This window comes from Emydura macquarii, unplaced genomic scaffold, assembly GCF_026122565.2.
Source record: "Emydura macquarii macquarii isolate MOO-44397 ecotype Brisbane River unplaced genomic scaffold, CSIRO-AGI_Emac_v2 contig_1027, whole genome shotgun sequence".
Lineage (NCBI taxonomy): Eukaryota > Metazoa > Chordata > Testudines > Chelidae > Emydura > Emydura macquarii.
The window spans coordinates 16201677-16221477 of record NW_027131164.1 but is presented as its reverse complement, the minus strand read 5'-3'; positions in this window follow the sequence as shown (position 1 = coordinate 16221477).

Sequence of the window (19801 nt, the reverse complement as noted above, 5' to 3'; positions counted from 1 at the left end):
GCACAAATCTGTGGGGCTCCGTATTATTGGTGCATGGAAACACTAGGAAATGGCCTGCACCATCCCACAAACTGAAACAGGATATTTATTCAAGTTCAGACTAACGGAAATAAAGACCTAACTTCCCTCTTCTAAATTGAGGTGGATCTGTATCATACTTCTACACCTCAGTAACTTTGGAGTGAGATCAAAGCTGAATCCAAACTTCTGACCAACCATGTCTGTGCCATAAACCCTGTGTATGGAGCAGCATATCACTGTGCTGCAAGCAGGAAACAGATTGTGAGTCAGAAAGTCAAGTCTGCCTCCTGGTTTTCTGCCTGCTCCTGGGTGGCGGAATGTACCCTGTATCAGTCCTACACCTGACATAGTGCACCACAGACATAGCCTGGTGCTTCCTGGTGTGTTAGGAGAAGAAATGTGGCTCCACCCCCTCCTTGCCCCCACCAGCCCACTACTGACTACTTATGTGTGAGGGAAAGTAGCAGCTCTGTGGAAGCTGCTGTCCTTTGAGGTAGGCAGCTGGAATATGATTGCATGGATGTGTAGAGCGGGTTACGATCTGGCCCTTAACAAGTCATTCCTACCTCTGTAATGAACTGAACCTAAACCCAGTTGTGAGCACCCTGAGAGAAAGGAAATTCAGATCCCTCTCCAAATGTTGCTATTCTGGCCCATTTCTACTAATTTTCTACAAGGTAAGCAAACTTTTTTCAGTGTTAGAAATTCAGTTCTACTTTTACGTCAAAGTTTGAATGGGTTCTTGTTTTATCTGAATAATTTTGTCCATTCCTGAGAAAACCCATATCACATTAAAGGAACTCTTCTGAATATAATTTGGTTAAGGGATATTGCTTCACTTGCTGTATTCAGTAACTGAAAAATCGTTTGTATAATTAAGACAAATAAAGGGCTTTAAAAACAAATCATTCCTACAGAACTTTGTGTGTACGTGTAGAGTATCCATTCCTAAATTCTCCTCTGCTAGTAGTTTTCAGTAGGAAAACTGGCCTAATTGTTAAACGTGATTGTTGTATAAGAAATGCAAGCTTTTATTGTATCATGTTACCTATATGATGAGGTAGGAGCTAGATTGCATAAATGAAGTTCAGTAATCTATGTTTGTTCATTCATTCCACCACCGTATTTAGTTGCCTATTATGTGAAACAATAATGCTTCTGTATTACTCAGATACTACTTAAAATACCAATCTTTCCCCTAATTCTTGTTGTGTAGATTATGTACTTTATTGAAAGATGATAATATTTTCACATTTAACCTGTTTGGGAGGGTTTTTGGATAGGGCTGAGCTTCCCAAAAGGGTCTTTTGAGGTGTGCTTCCCATAATAATGAAGGAGTGGAAAGGAAATTTTTAAATCAAGATTGGATGTTTTTCTCAGGGATGTGCTTCAGTTAAAAAAGGAATGCATAAAGGGGAATCCAATAGCCTGTGGTATACAGGAGATCAGACTAGATGATCACAGTAATGCCTTCTGGTCTCGTAATCTATGACTATGCAGCTGGATCACCAATAAAGTTTTATTTCACCCCTATATATTTGTGCTAGGTTTTGGCTAGATTGAACATACACTGTAGCTGTGAAATACAAGTGCTTAAAGATTAAAAATTACTGAAAAACTAGCTGCCATTTACATTTCACTGAGAGACCATTTTCAAACTTGGGAGGTTATAAATTAGGTACCTATAGTCGTAATAAGGCACCCAAATAAGTGGCTTGATTTTCAGAGGGGTTGAACAAAGTCACTTTGGGATTTGTTTTCAGATGAAAATTTTGGGAGGTTTGAAAGTTTTGTTTTCATAGGAAAAGCATATTTTTCAGGACAACCAATTTTTTTCAGCACTAACTCAAATGGGCTTTCTCCAATCAAAATACCGAAAAAACGGATAAAGGACCAAGTGCACCAAGGTCACTTCTCCTAACACTGAAGAAGGAACTTTACTGTTATTATTGCTAAAGTTCTTCTGTCTCCTTCTCCCTGCTTCACTATGAAGCATCTGCCTTGAACTTTCCGCAGGCTTATGCTGCCTGGCTTCTTCTTACACTTTTAAAAAACAGTACACATATCCTCACCAGCTGAAGTCACACAGGCTTGTCTCTATTCTGAGGAGAAATATCTACCTGAGAGGAAGGCTTGTGCCGCCATTTTGTGACCACCCAAGCCTGCCCCTTTCCCAGGAGTGGAGTTCAGACTTCACCCAGTCCAATTAATGGCAGTTAGATTTGTGACTATGTCGGTGGATGTACTGAGCACATTGTGCATACCTGGCGTACTAATGTGATATGTGTATGCATGTCTGTGTATGACAAATTTTTCAGGCTGATTAGCAAAAAATTAAATTCCTTTCCCTCACTCTGAATATCTCTAATACTGCTATACTCATTGTTTTGTTCTGTTTTCCCCCTACAGAGCAGATCAATCTCTCACTTGGCTACGATGGTTGGCTAAGTAACATAATTTCTTTCGTATGAGATCCTGAACTTGTAAAGCTTCTGGGCTAAATCCTCACTGGTGTAAATCAGTGTAGTTCCATTGAAATCAATGAAGGTTCACACTGACTTACACCAACTGAATATCTGGCCTTCTGTTGACTGGGACGTTGTCTTTCTAAGAAAGACAGGCAAAACGGCCATCACTTTTGCAGCTTTTAAAGATGCTTTCTGCAGCACATGTCCTTTTAGACTGTATTCGTTAGTCACCCCCTAAGGGAAGTAAAAATGTTAACCTGCCACATGATTATAACATATACCAAGATACACATTTACAACAAGATTTTTAGTTTTAACAGTTAAATATCGAGGTCAGGTTTCCAAAGTACTGCACCCATGATTGCACAGAACAATTGTTGGTGACTAAAACAAGAGTGCAAAAACATAATATATATGCACAGATCACATAGTTGAGTGGCAAATTAAACATCTAACTGGATATCTGTGTACATCAGTGACTGAGTTGCACACATACATCAGGTGTTTATGCTTGTAAATTAGGTGTGTGCACATTTGCACGTGCCTAAGTCTGTCCCCTAAAATCTGCCCCCTACACCGCAATTTGGTAATATATGACAGATTACAATGTGGATATAGTGGAATATCAATGAGATAACAAATCACCCAAGGTTCTCTGTTGGGTTTTCATTATGTAGTCAGAACCCTGCGTTGGATTATATATCACAAATACCTCTTAAATGGCCATCCAAGGAACCAGCAAAACCCAGCAGAGGAGATTCTTTAGTTTGAATAATACCAGGAAATACTTAAAGTGCCTTCTCAAAACAAGAGGTTTCCTATGGGTGCAGGTTTTGCACACACGCGCACACACCACTTTAAAAATAACTTTTTTATAGGATTGCTATCGTCAGAATATGTAACTGAAAACTCTGACGTTACAGACTAGTGGAACTCTCATTAGAAAAGAATCATCATCTCAGGCTGGCAGCAGAATGATTAGCTGAATGAGAGAGAGAATATGGAAGTGAGCAAGGGCTGGTACAGTGATTATAACAATGTGCACACTCTACAGGCATTTCACTACTGAGATTAAATCTGTTTTACACTGAAGTGAGACACATCACCTGGGCCTTGTGGTTGTCATATCATGGGTAGATTTTGTTAGGGAGGGGGAACTCATTCTGTAGAATGGGGGAGGGTGTTTTCTAGCAGGGCTACTCTTAAACCACTCTGCATGAACTGCAATTACTAGGATATTAATTTTCATTGCATCTTAGATATGTAAGCTATATTTTCTTCACAGTTTGAACTTCCAAATCGACTTCCTATCTCTCCATACAAATAAATCTATGCAGCTTTAATCCTCTTGCTCTGAAACAACTAAAATATATATTTTTCCTATACTTTATTTGAACATCCTTTTAAGTTCTTAAGAAATTTTATACTTTATATTTAAAGTTCTTCAGTGGTAACAACTTTGCTGCCATTTAATTCCATTCAGACTGTGTATTTTTCTAACAAGCTAGATAAGGAACTCCCAACTCATTTGAAGGAGAAAACTACAGTCGTGGACACAAGCTGTGCCTGACCAAAACTGGTGATCCTCCAGCAGGATCGAGTCCTTCAGCATTTACAAGGCTGAAGTTCCCAAGGAAAGTCTTACAAGATTTGTGAATACACTCATATTTGCATATATAGTTTCCATCAACAATACATTCAACAGACTATGATAAAAATAAAGTAACAATAACTCAGGACTTGAATTTATATTCCACTAACATTATCACTGAAAGGTGTTCATCATATTCCATTAAACTTTAAGTGATCCTTGATGCTTAGACTAAGGACCTGAGGCTGCAACTCTACTCACCTGAGAATGCTTACTCATAAAAATAAAAATTTACTTACTCATAAAAAATCTTCTTGAACTCAGTGGAACTACTTGTTTGAGTAAATTCTACTCAGTAAAATAACTTTAAAATAACTGCTACCTAGCCACAGCAGCCAACACTGCAGACAGTGCTTCTTTACTTGCAAAGAATGTATACCTTGGCATTAGTTCATATATGAGTCCAAATTTATCCCTGGTCCAAGACCACTGACTTCAGTGGGACTGTTACAATGGGAGTGAATTTGGCTCAATGTAACAAATTGGTTTTTTTGGTTTTTTTTACAATGCCTAATGAAGAATGGTTCGCTCCAATTAGTGACTCTCTCCTCCTTTCTTATCAAATGTTCTTATGAGAGAAAAGCACTTATTTCCTTCTTTGCTTCTCTTTGTGTTTTTTCAAAATAGGTTTTAATCGAAAGCACGCACCATTATTTTTGCTGGCTCAGTCTGCTAAGCCCATCTGTAATGTTCTTCTCCAAAATGCCCACACATACATGCAATTCAACTGCAAAAAACTGAATTTAAGTCATGTAAAATTGACATTAACATTAGAGGTAAGGGTTTTGCTTAAATCTACAAACACAGGAAAATTTTAAGTACTGTAAATTACAGTTGAAAAGCCATAATTAAAAACAAAAATAAAATGGTATCAGTCTAGACATTCAATCCCCAGCTCTGAATTTCCTTCTTTATGATAAATCAAATCCTTCATTTTACCAAGAACATTTGTGTGTGAAAGAATATCTTGTTGGAAGAAGCATTGGAAACACGAATAACTGGTATGGCAGGAAATAATCCTCGCTGATTTCCATGGGACTAACATGAATCACAATTTTCAGGATCAGGCCCATAGTCAGCACCAGCCTCATAACCATTACAGTCTGTCAGTCTAGGTTTACTTGAAGACATTTTTGTTTGTGAATCATTAATGTGATAGACTGCAATGAGTTCTCTAGAGTTATTATTATCTAATGAGTCAATGCATGGTGACAGTGGCTCTTTTTGCAGTGAAGGGGGGAAGCAGAAAAGGTGAGGAACAGTATTTTTTATTTTTATTTTTTAATTTATGTTTTAAGTACTTAAAAGGAGTCCATTCAAGGTGTCCTGGATAATCAGTAATTCACTTATTTAAAAATCCTTCTGAAATATTCATTTCCTGCACATACATTTCAAATGAATTATCATGTGTGTGTGTGTGTTTTCATACATGCACATTTCTTGGTTTATGTGGAAATGGGGTCAATGATGCAGTTAGAACTCAAAAAATGATTTATTTTCAAATATTATAATATGTTAGGTTTTATCCTGAAAGAATATTGTAAGCTCTTGAAACCCCAAGTCTGATGAATCTGTAATGGCAGTACTGACAGTTGCTTAATGTTGTTATATAGAAACCATGGTGATGGGCACCTTATAAACATAAATAAACAAAATACATCATCATAATAGAATCTTGATTATCCGAATGTCATGGGGGAAGACTGAATAATTAGATAATCACAATTTTGGATAATTGAAGAATTTTCAGTGTCATTAATATAGGAGGCGGGATGTCAGCCTGTTTTACATAACAATTAAAGATAATAGAGCTTGAACTGTAAATAAATAATAGTGTTACAATAATAAAAAAATTTGATCATGAGAACAAATTAAAAGACAAACCAGCTTCCTTTTGTTGTACAACGAAATACTTAGGTACCTCTCATAAATGGACTTAGACATTATGATTATACATGTTTAACATGCCCCATTCTTTTAGCCATTGCTACAATTTCAGTATTATTTTATTAAACACAACAACCTCTGAAAAGTCAGAAGTAATTGAAAAGTCAGTAATAATTGCCCAATTGTTTTTGTGTCTTCCTACAATTGCTATAACTAGAAAAGGCAATTTTAGTGTTAGTTCAGAAGGGGATAATGGGTAGTGATGTTGCATACCTATTTGGTTTGATTTTTGTTCTAGCAATGAGCCTACTACTATTCTGACCTTCATAAAGCAGGTACTTTGTCTCTGAGAGTGAAGGACATAACAAAGATACAGCATGGTAAACTGAAACCTGGGTCCCTTTATTAATGTCTAAACTGTATAGGAATAGACAGCTATGCTATGACTGATTTCTAGACTGTGAAGGAGATGCAAACTAGATTAAATCCAGGACAATGATTTACCACAATAATTTTATCTGTCTCTTTCTGTACTAGCAAAGTAGAAATAGGAATGGAAGATACTCAAATACTCGCCTTCAGCTTTCAATAGCACCACCCCCCAACTCAATCCCATCTCCATTCTAGCCCTGCAGTCTTATGATAAAAGAAGGATGCCATGCAGCGTAAATTCAGTCAGATTGTCAATGTATCCATCCACATTCTCAGTCTATGTTCAATGTTCCATGACAACAAGGTGAGATGGCAGAGGTTATCCGAACAGCTGCTTCCTAAGCTAGAAATTCCAGGCATTGAAAACCATCTGTCTATACATTCACAAATGTATATAAGAGCAATCTATCAGGCTGCCGCACTGCAGCTGCCACTCCATCAGGCCTGCTTCCTTTCTAGACGCTGAACAATAAGAGCTAGTTCTTCACTTTGTGTCACACAGAATGGCTGATTTGATTAAGTCCCCAACTCTCATTATGCTAGGTAGGGGTGTAGAATTTCAATGATAATCCATAATGCATGACCAGTTTGTTGCCATGGCAACATAAATTCAAGGTTACTAGCTCAGACGCATAATTGGGTGTGCATTGAGTGCTGAAGAAGGGCTGTTAAAATTCTTGTCATAGAAGAGTAGCATCCATCATACTGCCTGAAATTGCAAAGTACTCATAATCAGAAAGAAAAATCCTTGGAGAAAAATGCTAATAAAATAACAATTACATCTAATATAATTGTTTAAGTTTAACTACTTTGATTTTTAAAGTATTTTAGTTAATAGGAGTGGAAAAGGCAACTCATTAAACATAGAAGACTTTGGTTTAATGTCCCCTCGTCCCTAATATTTGCATCTAAAACATTTCAGCTCTATCACTGACTGATTAGCTCAGAACCTAATCCATAAAATGAAGTAAAAGATGATGTTTCACACATCCAGCACAATCTCACAGTCAACATTTGTCTAAATTTGATCTTTTGTGGTTGAAGATATCCTCAAAATTAGCTGCATTAAAAAAATGGACCATTTTTCCTTTTTAAAAAAATGCAGAATGCTTTTTTTTTTTTAAATGGCCTTATAGTATTGCATTGATCAGCAACCATTTTAACTAACCAAGATAAAAATAGGTAAGGTCAAACTGAACAGATGGAAACAAGATATTTAAAACTAAACTGGAAAAAGCTCTAGAAAATATATTGTAGGGGACAATCTTACACCAGCAGATGGGTGGAACAGATGACCTAATATGTCTTTTTTATCTCTAATTTACAGGCATTTATGATTGCATACTATCTGACACCTGACATCCAGCATATTATTTGAGGGGGTTGCATTTTGGAGAAAAGTGTTTCAGTAGATCCTCATTTTAGTTGATCTAACAATTAGATTAATAAATGCACGGAACATCTACATTTCTTATCTTATCCCTAAACAAGTCTTTTTGATGCCTGCTTTTGCCAACAAGGCAAAAATGGGCAAACAGGATTATTCATGAGCATTTCCAAAATATATGGGGACTTAAATTCAGCATGACATTAGATGAAGAAAGATCATTACTAAATTAAGATTTTCCCAACATCCCCCATTTTCCTTGATACCATCTAACTAGTGTGTATCTGTTTTATAGCCCTTGGGAATTCTAACTGAGCTGCTTCAGCATATGGTTTTATTTATGATTTCTAGTAAAATATGACATTATTTCAATTTATGTTTCTGTAACCATATTAGGAGAGCTTTTTTCAAAGGAATGAAACATCAGCGTATGCCTTTTGAGTCAAGATTGCCCCTTTCTCCAGGGACTGAGCTTTTATTTAATTCTATAGGAGGTTTGTTGACTGATATATAAAAATAAAAAAATCCTATCAAAGAAAAGTAGAAAGTCACAGTGAAGAAAATTTTATTTGAGCATAAATTATCTTCAAAATAAAATTAAATTGTTTGTGCTTTTCACACTTAAATCCTTTGCACATGCTTCTAATCAACCTTCCTTCTAAATTGTAGGAAAGTTGAATTTTATTTCCTTTATGCAAATTTCTTATAAGACAAAAGTAAGTTTAAAATGACAGTATAAAGACACAATGGTGTAGTATTAGAATCTTTTTATATTTTAAATTTAATTTCAGAGTAGTTTACCCTCCTCTAAAAGATTTATTTTCTGACACTACCCTTTTCATTATAAAATGTAATTGATTAAAAATATGAGTTTTACACAGTTAGCAAAGATTTTTTTTAACTTTTATTTTTACATTAAATCTTACAGCTCCTATTCTGAGAAACTGAGTTTAAAATCATCCCATTGTGTTACCACCTTTAAAATGACACAGATCTGTAACTAGTTTCCATCACAGAAAATGGAGCTGATCATTAGGATAGTACCACTCATGTCAGTGGGACTTGTAGCATGAGTAAAAACTACTTGTGTGAGTAAGGGCTTGCAAAACCAATCTCTACAATAATACACACACAATTTATATATATATATATATATATATATATATATATATATATATATATATATATATATATATATATAATAAATTATGTACAGTTTTAACATGCACAAACATACATTACAGTTCAAAATTGAGACGGGTCTGTATGTTACATGATGAAGCATGTTTTAGTTTGATAGGGTGCTTGCAAATTTTGCATCTGGAGCTATATTCTGTGCTTGACATGCACATGTAATTCCATTTAACATTAAGAATTTTAATGAGAATATGCCTCTCTGGAGGTTGAGGCGGGGAGGTGAGGGAGCAGGTTTGTAGTTCTGATTTAAATAACAAGTGACTTTTGTGGAGAGTACCAGCATGTGGTCTCATGCACTCATAATGTGGAGATGCAGTGGCTCTCAATGAGAGCTTACAATTTCTACATTGATGCTCAGTGATGCTTAGCCAAGTGAACCCAGAGTTGGGGGCAAATATTAAAACACAGTGTGCCTTCTCCACGAAGGAATGTTTTAGAAAATGTTCAGTTCTATATTTGTCAGCAGGTATAAAAGAGCCTACTAGAAGAGAATGGGTTGTGGCTTTGTGAATAGCACGAAAGAAGACTGGTTCAGTTTGAAGGTGCAAACTATTTCATTGCTTATTTGTTTCTCAAGTATACAGAATACATAAAGGATTGCATAGAATCAGCTTTCAAGGCCTTAAGTAGTAATGTGTTTGTATGCTTTGATTAATCGACAACTTTCTTTTGGTATTTCAAGGAATAAAAGCATTTGATATCAGATTTTAAAACAGTATTTTTTTCCCATGTCTGAAAATTGCTACTGAAACAAATCCTGTTCTTTGGTGTTGCTTTGTTATGGGTGGTGTTTTGTAGAATCCTGTGGAAGCACTGAGTAAGAATAGCTACAGCACCTCCATTTTTGAAAACTGAAAAATTAAGGTAACAGATTGTGAGGTGTTGTGGAAAGCAAAGGGGTTATATAATATATATCCTGTATCATCATTCAGAGGAAACTTGGTAGTTAGATTTAATGGAAATACCATTTCATTTTACCAGTTGTTAGCATAGCCATATTTTAAATGTAGAGAGTAACACATTTTGCATGTTAGTCAACCAACTGCAGAGTGAAATTATTCTATAACAAACAAGGAATTAATGATAAATAGCTAGAAATAAGTGCTTGAACTAAAAATGAGCTAGCAAAAGTAAAGCTAAAATCCTTTATGTTCTGAAGCTGTGAACCTCCAATTATCTTGACGATGGTACTGCAGGCCGTAAAAATCAGCCTGGAAATAAAAAGGCCTGATTCTGCCTGCATTCCCATGCAACCCTATTGCTTTCAATGAGAGAAATAAATTGTCCCAAAGTATGTAATTTATTAACTGATTCATCAGTTCTCTCTGCATAAACTTGAGCTATGCCTTTTCTATCAGAATGTGGAAAAGTGCTGTTCATTTGGCACATCACGTTTTATTGTGCTGGTTTTCAGTGAAAGTGCTGTCTCAGGATGTGCTACACATACTGTGCAACAAGATATATTAGAAATATAAAGTTATAATGTGTGTTTTGTACATGTCTTTAATGTGACACATGCCAGTAACATAAAAACTGTTATTCATACAACTGTGTTTTGCAATATTTTATGAACAATATATCTATTTTTTCCTGGTGTGTTTGTGGTCTTAATAAAATGTAAATATCACATTCACAAGAGTGCAATGATGCATTTGTTATTATAAAATTAGATATATAAAACACCACTTAACCTAATATTTTGGATTACTCAGGACCTGATCCAGTAATCCTCACTCATATGTATAACTCATTGACTTCAGTAAGACTATTCAGGGTATTATGAAATACCCATGCCATTCTGACAGGACATTTTTCTAATAGGATCCAAAAAATTTCAGCAGGAAATCCATATTTAAATATTAGAAAAATGTATGTGTATATTCTAAGAAAGCGGGGGGACTGCAACAAAGGATGATGGGGAAACCAGGATTGTTATTTGCAGATGCAGTTGAATGAATATTTTTAGGAATAGCAAATCTACATACATTTTATAATCAGCCTTTTTAACGCCATAAATCTATTAATTTTTGGAAGTTTGGGGAAGAGAATGGCAAGCTGTGTGTTGGTATATGTGTATTTTATAAATGGGGGAAATGTTTTGATCAAAACATTAATAATTAAGCCTTAAGAACAATATGAAGAAAACATAAATAATTTACAAAGATGTAATGGATATCACATAACAAAAGAAAATTCTAATACGTTATCTATTAAATGCTAAAAACTATGCCCACGCAGCATTAAGAACCAGGAAATACACACGTAGATGCCCAAACTCCACTACTTGTTAACTGGTGTAAATCTAGAGAAACTTAATTTAAGTCAATAGAATTGTTTTGGATATATTCCATTGTACTTGAAAGCAAAATTTGGCCTTATGGTTCTATCAGCCATGTTAACTTGGCTACATTAAATAGTAATATATTATACATAGATACAAAAAATAGAAATATCTTATAAGAAACAAAACAGGAGACAAACGTTTCATGAAAGTTTGAGTAGGTCTTTCCATGAATACATTTTGTATTATTCAGGAATGTTACACACAAATATGCATATGATTCCATATACAGGCACACGCACACTAACTGAGTCTTTTCACAAAATTCTATGTGAATGAAAAAATATTTGCAATGAAGTATATGAAACAAGTGTCCTTCTAAAAATGTGAGCATGAAAAAAATTCAAAAATCCTCTTTTGATCAAATAGTTTACATTCAAAATTTGGAAAATTGAGATGGGGATACTGTGGGGATGGGGATACATATCCAATTGGATTAAATATATAACTGAGAGACGAGATTCTGAGATATTCTCACCTCTGCCGTTGTCTGGCCTTGAAAGTTCATCCTCATGTAGAACTTTACAAATATGATCAAGTTATGCCTCACATCACCCCAGTGAAGGAGAAATTGCCGAGCTAATTGCCGGAATCACAGGGTGAAGTTCTATGGTCTGTGTTAAACAGGAGGTCAGAATAGATTACCAGTTTAATATATTATGATCAATATAACACATACGCTTTAGGTTTTTCTAGGATCAGGGCCTGAATGATTTGTCCAGACTCAGACAGGAAGATTGTGTTAAAGCCAGGAACTGAACACAGATCTCTTGTACTTGGAAGTCCTCAACTCACTCAGCTGAATGAAGTAGGTCATTGATGGCAAAAGATGGTACTGGGTGCCCAGCAATTTAAAAAAAAACCAAAAACATATACCTAAATATGGAATTCGGAATTTAGCTTTAGATTTCTAGTTTTGAAAATCTCAGCCTTAATGTTCTGATTTTAGAATTTGTTGTACTGTAAATTATTTGCCAACCACAGTTAAAATTGCTGACAAAATCCAACAAATGAGGAATCTTTGATTATTTTAACAGCTCTAATTTTTCCCGTCAGTGAGACAAAGACCGGGTCTACACTTAGATTTGATACCAGTATGACTATTTCAACCAAGGGTGTGATTCTTTCTTGTAAGCCAATATAATTATACTGTTACAATTCCTAATGTGGACACAGTTACACCAGTATAAAGATGCTTATACTGGTTTAGCTTACTTGTCACCCTTCCTGTATGGGAATATGCTATACTGGTATACTCACTTTTATACCAGTAAAACTGCATCCACATTAGGGGGTTGCACTGCTTTAACTACACTGGTGTAGTTACAGCGGTTCAACTTTTGTGTGTAGGCAAGACCTTAGGCAGTTCTTTTGGAGGATGTTGCTATGTTACAGTGTCCTTTGTGCACACTGTGTCAGCAACAGCCCCCAACCATTGTCCACGCCCTGAGCTCATGGAAGGCAGCAATCCCTGTGTCTGCCATGCACGACAGAAAGAATGTATACTCTAATGTCACAGAGGGCCTTCGTTAGATTCTACTAAAATCTTAATAGAGGCTATTGAGTATGCTCAGAAGTGATTTTTGAAACAACTATAACTGTTTTTCCCCTCCCAAACCCAAGCAAAGGTACTACACCATAATGAGAATTATTTCCATGCCAATTTTCAGGGTGTGAACGTCACAAATTTTTGCTATGTCTCCATTCAATATAATGTGTCTAAAATTATTTCTAACAGTGGAAAAATCTGTATGTTGTTTTACTTTCTTGTGACTCAAGTGACTAAAAGGATTTTGCTCTTACTTTCTAAAAACACTTTTGTGCAGAGACCTAAGCTGAAAAAGTATAAGTTTCAAAAAGTTGTGTGTGTGTGTGTGTGTGAGAGAGAGAGAGAAAGAGAGAGAGAGAGAGAGAGGAAAGGGAGTTAAAAATGAAACTGTTTTGCAACCTTAATGATAGTGGGAACAACCTATGTCTGCTACAAAAGGCCATTTGGAATAAGCATTTCATTGTTACATACCTTAATGGAAAAGGAAAAATTATTTAGTACAGTTTCTATGTCCCTATGGTAATTCCACAAAAGTAATAGTGACTATTTGTATAGTGCTTCCCAGCTTGTTAAATAAATAGACATTCAGAACACAGCACACGCTTAGATTAATTTCCTCTCCAGCTGCAAAAAAATTAATGTAGTTTTCAACCTTATAATGTAAACGATAAAAGCCAGAAAAGAAGAAAGAATTGCAAGCAGCATTTGACCTATTTTTAACATTAAAACACTTTAAGAAGTAGTAATGATCTGCATGATGTGTGCAGAGTTCACTCAAGTTTTTCTTGCATACTATTCAATTCTAAAGTAATAAATGAGCAACAGCATAATATGAGAACAAACAGAGGGCAAAGGAAGCCAGATTTCCATTTTGAAGCACACTGATTTCAGTATTCTTCATTATATGATCTTTACTTCAGATAATTACTTTATTAGCTGACATTATCCATAGATAGTCACATAAGCAGTTTCATTATGCCAAAGGAGAAGCTAAATGGCTAACTCTATTTTACTTGATACCCCTATGCTGGATTGTTCTACTGGTAATTTTACACACAATTTTCTTTCCCAGCCCATTTACAAACAAGAATTTCATACTGGATGCAATCATTGCTTAGTTTAGGCTTAATTCTCCAAGAAATGGGTAAATTCTATCCTGGAAAGCGAACGTGTTTAACAAAAATGTGTATTCTTTGACAATGTCACAGGATTCCATAGTCACTGCATTCAAGTCCTGGATCTCAGTTACCCTCCTTCTAGTTAAATAAAGTGTGGTCTCTGTGGGCCTTCCATCATCTCATTCTCTGTCCTTTGAACACAGAGAGGCATCCATGAAGGCCCAGTGGCCTCCTTTGCCCCCTTTCCACATGAGAAACAACAGAGGTGGCCTCCAGGCACCTTCATTAGTCTCTGAAATCTGGCCTTGCACCATATTGTAGGTCTCCAGTCATTGCACCCCATCTGCTGTGTAGTTAATTATATAATTATATAATTGTGTTATCTGTTGTAGTTAGCCCATATGAAATCAAATTGTGATTAATAGATTTAGGTTGCAGGTATAAGTATAGGAATATATAGCATGGTATTATAGAGATATAGGATTGATAAACAAGAATAATTGGTCAGAGTTTGTCAGGTACATACATAAGATAAGGCTGTAAAGCAAGGCCTGAGGCTGTCAAATTTCAGTTTAGCCAGATCTGGCCTTAGATCTGAAAGTCCTTGCTTTACAGCCTTATCTTACCAATCTTATACCCCTATAATACTATCCTACTTATTTCTATGCTTATACCTACAACTTAAATCACACTTTGATTTCATATGGATTAGCTACAACAACAGATAATAGAATTATATCTGATAATTACTACAGCCATCAGCCTCTTCTTACCTTCCCCAGGATAATCTCATCCTCCTTCTTTTCTATCTCCCCATTTCCCTCTTGGTTTTCCAACTACCATCTCTCTCTCCCCCATTTCAATCCTGTGTGCCCCAACCGCAAGAAAACATAAAACTTAAGGTAAGTCTTTTGTAATATAAATATAGAAACACACATGGCATTAACGTGATGTGTGTCTGCTGCCATCACACATAAACTGTTTGGGGAAGGGACCGCATCTGTGTTTTTGTACAGCAGTTAACACAATAGAGCCCTGTTCCAGACTGGGGCCTTTAGGTGTTATTGTTGTATAAATAATTTCCTACTCAGCATGTATTGTGGTCCTATGAATACATTGAGAAATCTTTCCCACAATGCATATTTGTTTTCCTTTCATTCTCCCAACTTCTGCCATGATGCTCCCAGTGAAATTAACTAAGACACCCATTTAATCGTTAAAAAAATAGAAGACACCCTCTTTAATTACTTCATGCCGTCTTCTAGCCATCTCCGAGTAAGCATGTAGTCTTGGTAGTCTTCACCCAGTCTTCAGTGGGGCTTCCTGAAGGTACATGAATTTACCCATGTAGAACTCAATGCAGAATTGGAGCCTAAATTTCTAGCTCCTTGAGGCCAAGTTCATGTCTTCCTGTTTTGGGAGGCACATAAGAAAATTTTGGATGAAGAGCAGCCAGGTGACATGTTATGGGCCAGCTCCTCAGCTGCTGTAAATCAGCAGAGCAACTGTGATTTACACCAGTGGAGGATCATCTGTTACATTTTATTTATATATTTATTGAGAGACTGGATGTTTCAAAGACATGCTGTCAGTGCTCATCTGGCCTTGTGAGCACTTCTCATTGGTCAGGTTTTCAATTATTTTCAAATGATTTTAAAACCAGGGAGATATGGGGATTGTTTTGCCATAATGTGGTAGGAAGCCAAAGTCAGGCATGTGTAATATTACAGATAGACTCCTAAGGGACAGATTTTTAAAGGTATTTATGTGCCTAACTCAAATGGGTTAAACCCCTTAGTGAACGGCTTCTATGTTCAGTGCCTGGTAATACTAAGGAATTTTTAGCCAGAGGCATTTCCAAGTAGAGTTACCCATGTTGAGGTGCAACCTGACCATGAGACAAATTATAGTTCCTTGGAAATAATAACTCTTTTTGACTCTGTGTTGACTCCATTTCCCCCAAAAGAGTTGAAAGGAACAGATGCATAACCACAGACATGCTCATTAAAATGCAAAAATGTGGCATCTCATTATACTGAGACATAAAACCCAGCATCAAAGATGACAATCTACGTTCTTCTCTGTTACCGTTTTCCAGTGATGAAACTGGTGGGCTGAAAAGACGCATGCAAGTAACAACCAAAACCAAATAAAACAGAAAACAAGACAAAAAAAGCTTCTAGGGAAACAAATGCGTAGCTGCATTAGTATGCTAGAGGTAAACTCTTCACCGTTGACAAAGCACACACTGACAAGGGAGTGCTCACTATTTTGATAAGGCTGAGTTAGGTATCCGAGATTGCATCTGGACTCAGAGAACAGGATTATCATTAACAGCAGAGAATTAACAATGTTACAACAGTTATACAAAACAATCCCTGAAATCAGCTTTAGACCTGATTGAGCCCTGAACTTCTAGGTCCTCTTTGACTGCAGTGGGAGCATTCAGAAGCTCACAGGATCAGGTCATCAATAGTCAGGTACCATTAAAAACAAAAAGAAGCCAGATTTGTGAAGGAATTGGTCCACTGTTTGCTTGGCAGTGAAACAGAAGGAATCAATCAGTGAGGGCTTCCACTCATCTTGGCAGCGTAAGGCACTCTGAAAATACCAACAAAGCTGTTCTAACGCTGAATATAGAGCTGTATATTGTTTGGGCCCCATCTAGTTTCTTCTCCAAGTAAAATCCCTACCCAAAGACACAGCTAGGCTGTTTTCTTTAACAGTTACCTTGAACTAATTAGTTTAATTTTATTCTTTTATTCTTTTATTCTTTATTCTTTTTCTTGTCCAGTAATGCCTAAGTAATCAATAAATGCTGTTTGTCTGTATTTGTTTCTCCAAGTGAACTGCAGAAATTAGAACTGGAATTCCGATTTGGGATTAAGAAAAATAATCTGCAACTAATATGTCCTTCCAGGAACCTGAGCTCAATTCAGAACTCATTCTGTGAGTTCATTCTCATAGGCCCACTCTCTGAGTCAATCGATTCACAGAAACTGAGCATTCTCCTTTAACTTCAACAACTCATTTTATAACTATCAATGAAAATAAAAAGATAAAAAAACAACCCCACAATTAATCAATGCTAGCACTGTCAGAGGTTAACAAGTCAAAATTAACATTTGCTTCTTCTCAAGGTTTGCATTAATTTCCTAATTTGCTTTATTTCTTTGCTTGGCTTATTCTGAGTTACTTAAACTCTCAACATTAATTTGTGATAAGTAAAGCTGGTTCACATTTTTAAGAAGTTTTTCATTATAAAGGACTTTTTTTCCCAAAAGCTTTTGTGAAAAATAGTTGGATTTGGGGGAATTTTTCATGACTTTTTAATTTTTGTAATTGAAAATATGATCAAAACTGTTATAGAAACATCAAATTTTTCTTTTACTAAAAAGCCAGTGTTCACTGAGTGAAAAATGTCAATATACAATTGATCAAAAGGTTAAGAAATGGTGAAAACAACGAAGTGCCAATTTTGAATACTGTAAAATGGAAACAACTTAAAAAACAGCATAATTTTTAATGATTTTTTTACCAGCTCTAGCAGTATCTTTTAGTCTCTTTATAATGCACATATCTGGGAACTTGCTTGTTTTTCTTCCACTGAGTTTGCAGGTCACTGCGTTTGATGCATGTAACTGATATTTAATAATGGATAGTGAAGAAGTTTTGGATTTACTATTTGATGCTTGGCATGTGAATGTTAATCTTCTTTTATCAGTGCCAGCATACAGAAGAGGAAAGTTAACTTGACTTGTGTAAGTCTCGGTATCTATATTGTCGAAATGTAGAGCTAACCTATTTATTTCTGAACCTTATTCTTTGCAAATTAAAGCAAAAGGTCACTTGACAAAAAACAGGGAAAAAGTCAAGTGGTGTTATTTCAGCAGAAGAAAGAATTAAGTCTACACTATGCTGAATTTTTACATGCCAGAGGGTATAGAAATTAAATACATATTCATACTCCTTTCCCCTCCACACACAAAGTATTTATTGCAATTTATCAAAAGGTGCCTATTTGCTATACTGATGCTAGCCCAATTTTGTATCACTTAACTTCCCTGTAAACTTGCGCTCCGAATAACGTTGTCCTAGGCCAGATCTATCTGGGAAGAATATATATTTTGGGATTGCAGTATTGGCTAATCCAGCATTAACCCTAAACTTTCATGAAAGGCTGCCAATTCCTCCCCTTTGAGCTCTCGGCACTCCTACCACAGAGGAATCCTAATGATTGGCAAAGTTCTGTTCTGGTCCTTTGGCAGAATCCGCTCCCCCCCAGGCCCTACTGAAGTCAATGAGAAAACTCCCATTGACTTCAACAGGGCCAGGATTTCACCCATAATACTTTGCACCTCTATAGTACTTTCCTTCTGGAGGATCTGAAAGCACTCAAACATTAATAAATGCTTCATAATATTCCTGTGAGGGCGGTAAATATTATTTCTATTTTAAAAATGGATAAACAGAGACAGAGTGGTTGAGGAAATCACCACAGGTCACACAAGAAGTCCATCGTAGTTCCAGGAACAGAATTCCCATCTCCTGACTCCCAGATCTGTACATTCATAATCCATTCAAGACATCACATATAATCGCTCATGACCCCTTTGTACTAATGCTTTGCTGCTCATTTACTCTTCTCCTACCTGAGAACTGTGAGTTACTTTTACAGATGAAAAAGCCCCTCTTCCTGTGCGGTATCAGTTCAGTGGCAAAGCCAGTCCCTGATAACTTGGGACCATAGGACCTCAAGATCTCAACTCAAATTTCCATGTGACAAACACACACCAGCATTTTCAAATCTGAGTATCTAAAGTTAGGCACCTACATCCACATGTACTGTTTCCATCCTGCATGTTTGCCAAAATGCAGCCACGTTTTGTCCAAAGATACAGTTTTCCAAAAGTTGTCCAAAAAGCAGAGTAGGAATCTTTGCAAATCATAGTTACTTTTTTTTTTTTTTTTTTAAGATGACAAATGGATTGTACTGTGTGTCCAATAGGTCATGAAAAAAATACTCGTTTTAGCCCCAAGATCTTATTATTAGAGCAGGGTGAAATTTGTGGACAAAACTCTTCTTTACCGGAAAAATGTATACTCAGGTAAACTAAAACATTCGCAAATTTGTGTGAAATTTACTGAATTGTTTTGGCCAAAGAAAATTTCTCCCCAAAAGTGGGAACATTTTATTTTGACATTTTTTGACTGAACCAGATTAATTCTGCAATACACAATGACTTCTTTGTTTCATATTTTACTTTCAGTTTATTTCAAGTGGTAAAAACCCTCTATAACAAATAAAACATTTCATTCTGGGTCAAATGAAACATTTTTTAAAAAACTTTTTAGTTTATGAAATATTTAAAAAAAAATCTTTCAGGTCAGGTTAATTTTTTAACCCCCATTGTTCATTTCAGCAACCAAACTAACAACTCAGTATTCACACAGCCCTACTTCTCACCACAGACACAGGCTATGTCTACACTTCCCTGCAGTTTGAACTCCAGGGGTGTGAATAGCGGTGCACACCAAAATACCTCACTGTAATTCCTGCGTGTGGATACTGTGGACGCAAACTAAAAGGTTTCTAGTTTGCATTAACGTAATCCTCTGCAAATACGATTATATCAGTGTGAACTAAGAACCTTTCAGTTCATACCCACACAGTCCACTTTTCTGCACACTACTATTCACACCGCTGCAGTTCGAACCGCAGGGCAATGTAGACAAGTCCTAAATAAAGA